The sequence below is a fragment of the Hemicordylus capensis genome, chromosome 1 (genome assembly GCF_027244095.1).
Source record: "Hemicordylus capensis ecotype Gifberg chromosome 1, rHemCap1.1.pri, whole genome shotgun sequence".
Taxonomy (NCBI): Eukaryota; Metazoa; Chordata; class Lepidosauria; order Squamata; family Cordylidae; genus Hemicordylus; species Hemicordylus capensis.
In genome coordinates, this window is record NC_069657.1 from 167352790 (window position 1) to 167362954 (window position 10165).

The window sequence follows — 10165 nt, forward strand, 5'->3', positions numbered from 1 at the left end:
TCTCTCCAGCTTTTGATGCACAGTTCCAGTTGGATGTAGATCCAGTTCCCATCCCCTTTCCTCAGCACAGCTCAAGGGGGCTACCTGAAAGGAAGAGATATTTCCACATTAGGCCTTCATGGGCAATATAGCATAAGACTCACTAGCTAAAGATTTTTGAGAAACACCAACCAGCAAATAGGCTACATGAATGCAGAAGGAGCAGGAGACTTAGTGCCTGATGGTCCCCAAATGGTTCACCAAAGACCTTACAAGGTAGACATTTCTCGGGTGGGCATGCACTGTATCTAGCATTAGCAAGGTGCTGTCCGATCCGGTCTGGGTCAGCATGTGTGGACTAATGTCAAGGCCACCATTTAAGTTCCCAAACAATGTTCCCAATGAAGCATTGCTCCAGGGACATTGTGGGGGAATTAAAGTGCTGGTGCTCCCTTTCTGAAGACCACCAGTGGGTAGACCTATTATAAGCGCTTGTAATTCCTTATTGGAACCTCTATCGGTCTATATAGATCATTATATTAAGCCGTTTGTGATGAAATTGCCCTCATATTTGAGGAATACACAAGATCTTATCGCCCAAATGGAAGGGATGACTGTAGAAGAGGGTGTCATTATAGCCATATTGGATGTTAAATCCCTATATAAGAACATTCCACTACAGGAATTGAGACAGGTTATTGAGCAACATTTAGAACAAAGGGAAAGTAGGGACCCACCCACTTTTTTCATTATGGAATTGGTGGATATTGTCTTGGATAATAATTTCTTTAGATATAAGGAGCAATTCTTTATTCAGACATGTGGTGTATCCATGGGTTCAGCATTTGCCCCTAGTGGAGCTAATTTGTTTATGGGAGATTTAGAGACAAGATTCATTTTGAATCCTACTGTAAATCCATTTTTTGTGAATATTGTGTACTATAAAAGGGACATAGATGATTTACTGATTTTCTTTAAACCAGGAAACAAAATGAGAGAATTTGTAGATTGGCTTAATGGAGTACACCCTAGAATTCAATATACATACCAACACAGTAAGGAACAGGTACCTTATTTGGATACCATAGTAAAAATAACACAAGAGAGAAAGGTAGTATTTGAAGCATATAAAAAACCTAGTGATAAGAATACATTGCTACACTTCCATTCATTCCATCCAAGCCATTTGAGGTGTAATTTACCATATGGGCAGTTTCTAAGGTTAAAGAGGAATTCCACAGTAGCAAGACAATATGAAAAAGAAGCGGCTTCTTTGGTTAGACAGCTGCAAGAGCGGGGGTATCCTGAGGATGTCATATGTGAGGCACGCCAGAAAGCTAAATATAGAAGAAGACAGGATTTATTGAAGAATAAGATAAGAGAAAAGAAAAACAGAGTAATATGGACTACAGAGTTCACTCCTCTCTCTTATCAGATACAGCGCGTGATCCTAAAACATTGGCATCTAGTTTGGGGGATAGAAGGTTGCAGTAATCCCCCGCTCTTTGCTTATAGGAGGACTAGGAATTTAGGTAGCTTTTTGACAAGGGCAGACTCCCTGGAGAAAGGAGATCAGAACACAGGATTAAGAGGCTTTTATCCGTGTGGGAGATGTTCAGTTTGTGCGCAAGCGGAACGCACGATTAGTATGATAGATCCTAACACAGGGAGTAAAAGGAACTTGGACTTTTTTGCCATGTGTGATACCAAGGGAGTAGTATATGCGCTTAAATATGCATGCCCCAAACTATATATAGGTAAGAGTATACGTAAAGTGAGATCTAGAATCTTGGAACATAAATCTAGAGTGAGGACATGTCATAGCGAGTCACCCATAGTAGCCCATTTTTTAGAAAAGGAACATACATGTGATGAATTCAATTTTTTTGTCCTTTTTAAATACACACCGCGAAGATTCAGCTATGAAGATATGAATACTACATTATTAAGGAAAGAGGCGTTCTTCATACCCCTGTTTAAGACTTATGTTGGAGGTCTTAATACCAATCAAGATCTTTCGTGTTTTTTGGGAGAACATTAGGTAAGAGAGGAATGCACACAGTTACTTTGGAATATCTATGGATGCTGTTATCATGAGTTTTACAGAATCAGGAGAGAAAGAAGAAGCTACCTGATTAATTTGGTAAAAGGATGCAGCTGTGGGTCATTAAAACTTAGCGTGCTTAATTTGGGATCAGTTCAAAAAGGAAAGGTGAGCGCAGAGATTCTAAGCATGTCTCCACAGGCTTATTAGTCTAAACACCATGGTAAGATAAGGCCGGTAACAGAATGTAAGCATACATTGCTTATACTTAAAATGGTGAGTGTTTAGAATTGGATCTGTATGTGGGAGAAACAGTATTTGGCAGGAAAGTTTCTATGATGTGATGCATTGTTTTCTTGTTTAGGTTTATCTGAGGAAGTAACAATTAGTTATGAAACAGATTAATATCCGGAAATCTGTAATATTGCATATCGTTCACTGTACTGCACATGGATTTGGCCTTGAAAGCGTAAGATTAAACTACGCAGATTGTCTCCACTTGGAATATATGGAGAAGGAGGCATATCATCATATTACTGAATTAAGAAGAGAAACATCCTCCCCACTGGATTCCACGGGATTTGCACTTCTACTGTGAACTAATACATCGACAGGATAAGAACTGTTTATCCCTATATGGGAAGTTGTAACATACATCTGGGGGAATACTTCTTGTTATATACAGGTGAAACTCGGAAAATTAGAATATCGTGCAAAAGTCCATTAATTTCAGTAATGCAAATTAAAAGGTGAAACTGATATATGAGACAGACGCATTACATGCAAAGCGAGATAAGTCAAGCCTTAATTTGTTATAATTGTGATGATCATGGCGTACAGCTCATGAAAACCCCAAATCCACAATCTCAGAAAATTAGAATATTACATGGAACCAAGAAGACAAGGATTGAAGAATAGAACAATATCGGACCTCTGAAAAGTATACAGTGTACTGTGCTTGATTGGCCAGCAAACTCGCCTGACCTGACCCCATAGAGAATCTATGGGGCATTGCCAAGAGAAGGATGAGAGACATGAGACCAAACAATGCAGAATTGCTGAAGGCCGCTAATGAAGCATCCTGGTCTTCCATAATACCTCATCAGTGCCACAGGCTGATAGCATCCATGCCACGCTGCATTGAGGCAGTAATTGCTGCAAAAGGGGCCCAAACCAAGTACTGAATACATATGCATGCTTATACTTTTCAGAGGTCCGATATTGTTCTGTTCTTCAATCCTTGTCTTCTTGGTTCCATGTAATATTCTAATTTTCTGAGATTGTGGATTTGGGGTTTTCATGAGCTGTACGCCATGATCATCACAATTATAACAAATTAAGGCTTGACTTATCTCGCTTTGCATGTCATGCGTCTGTCTCATATATCAGTTTCACCTTTTAATTTGCATTAATGAAATTAATGGACTTTTGCACGATATTCTAATTTTCCGAGTTTCACCTGTATGTTTATGTACTTTGTCATATCCAGCGTGTAAGCCACTTTGGCTCTGATACGTTTATCAGATAAATTTATTGTGGAAGTTAAGTTGACGGTCTGAGTACTCCTCTTTAGATTGTTCTAGTCACGGTGGGTTGTTTGGTTATTTTTGTTACTATCACGTGACTCCTGTTGGTTTAGCTCCCTTTCTGCATGGCACTCTCACCTACAGTGGTGGCAAGAAGAGCACCACTCCTGCCACCTCTCCTGCCATCTAGTAAGCCTGACAGGATCCACCCACATGCAGGGAATAAATTTAGGGAGGTCAATGAAATCTACTTTGCCTAGTCATGCCTCAAATTCAAATGAACTCAGATTACTTTGCCTCAAGCAAAAGCTGTTTTACACTCCACCACAAATTCTATGTAGATTGAATTATGTGTAGAACTATTTATGGCAATTGGATGAGATGGCCTCTTTGCAAACCCCATAGAAAAAATAAATAATCAACTTAGACACATTGCCACTTCAGACTCCACTGGAAGCATTAGTGCAACAATTCAGATGTACATTGAATAGATAGATATACATTGAATTGAATGCATGAGCAGCATATTCAAGTATGCATATCTACAATTTGCAAAGAATGCACATATATTCAGCAAGACTATATCTAATTTTCCACACTGTATGTCGCTGTACATGCAACTTTTTAACAAACTTATTTGAAATTTGTTATAGAGTATGGATTACAGAAAAATTGAAGCCTAGGGGTGGGTTGTTTTTCCTGCCCTTGTCCAAAGCTCTGATTGGACTTCCCTCAAGCCGTCACCAGTTTGATTGCTCCCTTTGGCACTGGTGATGCCAGTGCCAGCAGTTGATGGTGTGGCAGCAGAAGAGGGTGGGCACTGCATGATTGTTTGGATTAGCTTAGTGTCCACACAAAACCAGAAGTTGTGGGCCACTAAACCCCAGTGGTCACGCAACTGGCATTCAGGGCAGGTGTATACAATGGGCTGTCTGCTGTGTGCACACTCATGCAGGACTGGACGTGTGTGGGTGTGGCCAGGCTACTACGTCACCTATAGTGGGAGAGGTCCAGGTGCCAGTACATTGCCCTCATGCCCTCAAGGCTTGATCAACTGTATCTCCTGCAGACATTCCCGATAGTGCAGTAGAACGCATCAAACAAAGGGACAGCTGCAAGGCATCAAAGACTACCAAGAACAACTGGAGTGGGCATTGCTGACAGATTCATTGAGTGTTCAAAGGGAGGAACAAGGTGGGGGCATGTGCATGCAAAAGGGTGGCCTTGGACCCCCACCCCCAGCTCTATATATGTGCCATATTCTTTGAGCAAGTCAAGGTTCCTCTCATGTACAAAGCCCCTCATCCAAGCATCCCCATTGGTGCTGATTGCAGGAATGCTACAATCTCACATTAGCCAGGAGGCACTTTGACAGCAGATAGAACTAATTTATTTATATCTAATTTTAAGATGCTGCAGGGAGAGCACAACGATGGCCAGCTATGCCATCAGCTTTTAACAGCAGCAAAGACTGCCCCCTGCTCATTTCTGAGAAAGAGTGTCCTTGTTGTGGGAGCACTGGCAACCCATGGCCACCACCTTCCATATGTATGGGACTTCGACAATGAGAACTGATGTTGCTGCACACCTGTTGTGCAGGTAACACCTCTCCTATGCCATGTCACCTATGCTGGGGGTGCACGGGGCAACAGCACAGGATGCCCTGTGAGGGGCATCATTGTGTTGGGGACAGAATTGCACCAGGATTTGGGGGGGGGTTCAGTGAGCCCAAAGTGGGGGTCCTGTCAGGGTGCAGAGCTGCTGTGCAGCACTGTGTTGTGCAGCACTGTGTTGTGTTTCTGCACAGATGGCCTCCAGCATGGCTGAAATGGCATGACATGTGCAGCTGCAGGTGGGACAGCCGCCACACTTTTCACCATCCCTGTCTTTCTCCCCCATATTTGGGGGGGGGGACCCAGTTCCCCTTGAAAGCAGTAGGAAGCCAGCAGAATCCTAGACAGTTGTGTCTCTTTGAATCTTCTGAACATATCACCATTGCCAGGCAGAATGGGGGAAAGAAAGGAGGATGTCAGGGACATGGTGCTGTAGCCAAGAGGTGGTCATCAAAAGCTTTGGCGTCCATTGAGCTACCGCATCCCTGGGCAGGTCTGGGCCACCCTCTCTAGCATTACAGTTCCAAAATCAGCATGAAACCATGGTTGTGGTGGCATCCATGTTCAAATGTAAGGCTGAGGCAGCCAAACTTCAGGTTTTGGCACTGAACTCTACTGCAAACCGAAGGTTCAGATTGGAGTTTGGTGAGCCAAACAGCAGGTCACTTTCAGCTTGAAAACATGGTTACGCACATTTGGATGTAATGGATTTCCAACCTCTTCCCCATTTAGCTCCGGTTTCGCGCTATGTCTGAATGTGGCCTGAATGAAGCCTGTTTCCTTCATAATATCTACTTCTATCTTCAGACTTGTATCATTAAGGAAGAAGAAGATTTACATCATACAGGGTGGTTGCAGAACTAACAATTTGATCATTATTCTGAACTAGACCAGTGATGGCCTGCAAACCAGGAGTAGAGCTACCATAAGGAAAAGAGTACAAGTCCTATACCTGTAATGGATGTCTAGAAGAAAGAATTTCAGCAGGTGCAGCTTTTCTTTCCCCTGCTTGACAAACTGCACCTGCTGCAAGTCCCTCTTCTGCACATCTCTGAAAGGTACAGGAGAACTCTCCTCTTTTCCATATGGCAGCCCTAACCATGAGGGGAAGGGAAAAGAGCCGTTCTAATCACTGCTAACCAGCATTGATAGAAAGAACTAGCACATAACAAAAGTAGTTCAAACCACCTGCAACAAGAAGTATAGTACATTTTTAATGTGATATCCCCAGTTCTGAAAGCAATCTTCTCACTACCATTGCTCTGAGGAACAAAATGATGGATTTTTAAAAATTTGGATCATAGGTATAGATACACTTTCAATTTATATGCTCAGTATTTTGATTTTGATTCATATACTGCTATGTCCCTACCAGTATCTCCGGATATTCACTTCAGCTTCACTATGTTGCTTCACTAATTTTGTAGATCAGTTTTATTGCTGAATAATTTGCTGCAGCTCAGGGGAGATACCCATAAACAAAAGAGCTTTACTCCTTGGAAGTTAAATCAAGATAGCCATGCTGAGAATATAAACTGCATATAAGATGAAGAGAATACAATTCACAGAACAGCCAGATAATCTTTGAAATTAAAAAATGGATGAATTATAATAAAATAGTGTTTTACCAGTAGCCTAATAGTTGCTACTGTCAAATATTGTTGAATATATGTTGACTTGATGTGAATCTGTTATCTTTTTTTTTTTTTTAAGCCTCAGTTACTTTATACGTTAGGTAATATCATCAGTTTTATTTGGTGCCTTTAAAAGGGTTCCTCTTCCTATTTGTTTCCTCTACCTGACCCCACATCTCTATGAATCTTGAGAACTTGTTCTTGCAGTTTTTCAGTGATGCCAATACTGGGTGGGGGGTGGGGGAATCTGGTTTGATAAAATATTGGTTGTGACAGTTGCAAGGTCAAAATAAAAGAGGGCATAGAGAAATACATTAAGTATCATTAACAAGCAAAGGCAGTGAAGTCTTAGATATTTGCCTAAGCCTTGCAGATTGAGTTCTACAGTTCTGCAAGTGGATCATGTACAAGCGGATCTACGACGTGGGCTCCTGATAGATAGGATAAATTAAAGATATGGCCACTCAAAACAAACATGAATATCCCAGTCTTCCAGTTGGTTAGCACAGTTCCCCTTTGCATACCAGTCTCTGAGCAGAAAGGGATTGTCTCTGTGGGTTACATAGCAGCAGAGTTTGACAACTTTGATAATAATGGAAGTATAAGAAGCTTAAGGTAGAAGTGCAAAGCAGGGGTGTAGCTATAATTGAGTAGATGGGTTCAAAAAACCCAAGGGCCCCAGGTCCATGCTTCCCTATTTTCTTCATTATCTCCTTTACTCCTAGGGGCCATCAGGGAGAGGGGCAACATGGGGCTCCTCTTCCCTAGCTATGCTCCTGTTCCAAAGTGTTACTGGAGTCATTTGGCATATTTGTATACCACCCAAAAATCTCTTCTCTGGGAGGTTTACAATAAAACAACACAGATGTAAGACAACATTAAAACATTAAACCATTGGAAACAATGATAAATCATATCATTTCCTATACTCTTCAACTCATCTCTTTGATTCACTACTTCAAGCCTTGCACCATTTAAACCTTTAGGATACGACTTTAGATTGTGTGGTTGCACCTACACAGACGTAATAGCAGAATGAGAGTATCTTGTGATATCATATAGTACCCACACACTGTACCAGCTTAACATTTTCAGGTATATTAGATTGCTTTTCTAGACGTAGCTATTTAACTTATAGCAATAGCACTAGCAATAGCACTTACATTTATATACCGCTTTATAGCCGAAGCTCTCTAAGCGGTTTACAATGATTTAGCATATTGCCCCCAACATTCTGGTTACTGGTATAATTAAAGTAGCAATTGTAATGGCAGAGAGTCAAAGGCAGATCATGGCTTTTACTGTAAGCAGTCTTCCTTTAAGGTGAACAACTCATAATTCTGGCTTCAGCTCCCATCCTCACAGCTATTAATATCATATATCTGTTTGTCTTGAGTAGTCCAAAGATTATGGACTACTCAAGACAAACAGATATATGATATTAATAGCTGTGAGGATGGGAGCTGAAGCCAGAATTATTTTTAGATAGATAGATATCTCCTGCCATTTATTCTTCAAACAGTGTTCAAATCACCTCACAGCTTAATAAAAATACAGATAAATACATAACATAAATTTTATAAAGTATATATAGCTGAAACTATCCAGGAACTATACATAGTTCCTGAACCAGTTTGGTCAGCTTTTCAATACTTTCCCTTTTTTTAATGATATATGTAAAAATAAATGAAGACTTACTGAGGGAGTATATTAGGGAGAACGATTTGATAAGGAGGTGTCTTAAATTTTCTCTCTCATGCCTGCTTGTTTAAATTTTGCCTACAGGGAAGAATCAAAACCTCTATCTCTGGCCTAGAGATAAAATAAAAAGAAAGAACTGCTTGCATTATTATGAAGCTGGGATACACTGCAGAATATGACAGTTTCTAAGTATTTCCTTGCTTTGTTCAATGTTTTAATGAAAATGGTTGAAGGCCACAATCAGGCTTCAGGACATAAGGGCCTCATCACTGCAGCATCTACACCTTCCTATCAGGTTACTGTGTATGACAAGGAATCAAAGCATGGGAAACAGACTTGCATTTGCAAATATGTCAGTGGGTAACATCCTGAATAACAAAGGGAGGGGGTTCTATGTGATGTGCTGGTGCTGCGGACTCAATTGTCTAACTCTGCACCAGCAAGGGAAGGTAAATTCCAACAACCTCACCTTCTCCTTGAGATTGTCCTCTGTGTTACCCCAAAATATGGCCTGAAGGTCACCCAGTACTCAGGGACCTATTTTTGGTGACATAGAGGACAACTGGGGAAGAAGAGCTGGTTGAAATTGCCCCCAGCCCACAACTGTGCTGCATTAAGTCAAGAATTCCTTCACAACACTAACATTCTGTCACGATGTTAACCATTAGGAACTTACATCTCCATTTAAAAATACTTGGGGAACTAAATTTTTCAAAAAACATATGAGCAAAAGGTACATCACACCACAAAGACTTAAGCAAATTCAGAAATATATCCTGTTCTGGAAGAAGCGATTCCCAAATAGTTGTTTGCTGGGATTTCACATTTTAAAACCCAGCTATGTACATGTGGCAGAAGATGCTCTGTATATGGTACTGTATTATTATTTGTTTATTGACACAGACAGGTGTTATTGACTGGTTTGTTTTATCCAGACATCAAGTCCTTCCCAAGTACCTAGGATGGCTGAATTTTATTGTCAATGTTGTTGCTGTTGTTATAGATATCGTCGCAGAATATAGGCTGTTCCCAGTAAAGTTGCTTTTTGTAATTGGCTGATGGTGATTTCTGTGGCCCCTATGGTGTTGAGGTGCTCTTCGAGGTCTTTTGGAACTGCACCCAGGGCGCCAGTTACCACTGGGATTATTTTGGTCTTTTTCTGCCACAGCCTTTCAATTTCGATTTGTAGATCTTTGTATTTTGTTATTTTTTTCTATTTCTTTTTCTTCTATTCTGCTATCCCCTGGTACTTCTATATCGATTATTTTCACTTGTTTTTCTTTCTTCTCGACTACAGTTATATCCAGTGTATTGTGTGGCAGAAGTTTGTCTGTTTGTAGTCGGAAGTCCCATAATATTTTTGAATCTTCATTTTCTACCACTTTTTCAATTCTATGGTCCCACCAATGTTTGGCTACAGGTAGCTTGTATTTTTTGCAGATGTTCCAGTGTATCATCCCTGCTACCTTGTCATGCCTTGGTTTGTAGTCAGTCTGTGCGATCTTTTTACAGCAGCTGATTAGGTGTTCCACTGTTTCATCTGCTTCTTTACAAAGGCGGCACTTGCTGTTTGTTGTTGATTTTTCTACTTTTGCTCTTATTGCATTTGTTCTGAGTGCCTGTTCTTGTGCAGCCAGTATTAAACCCTCAGTTTCTTTCTTCAAGTTG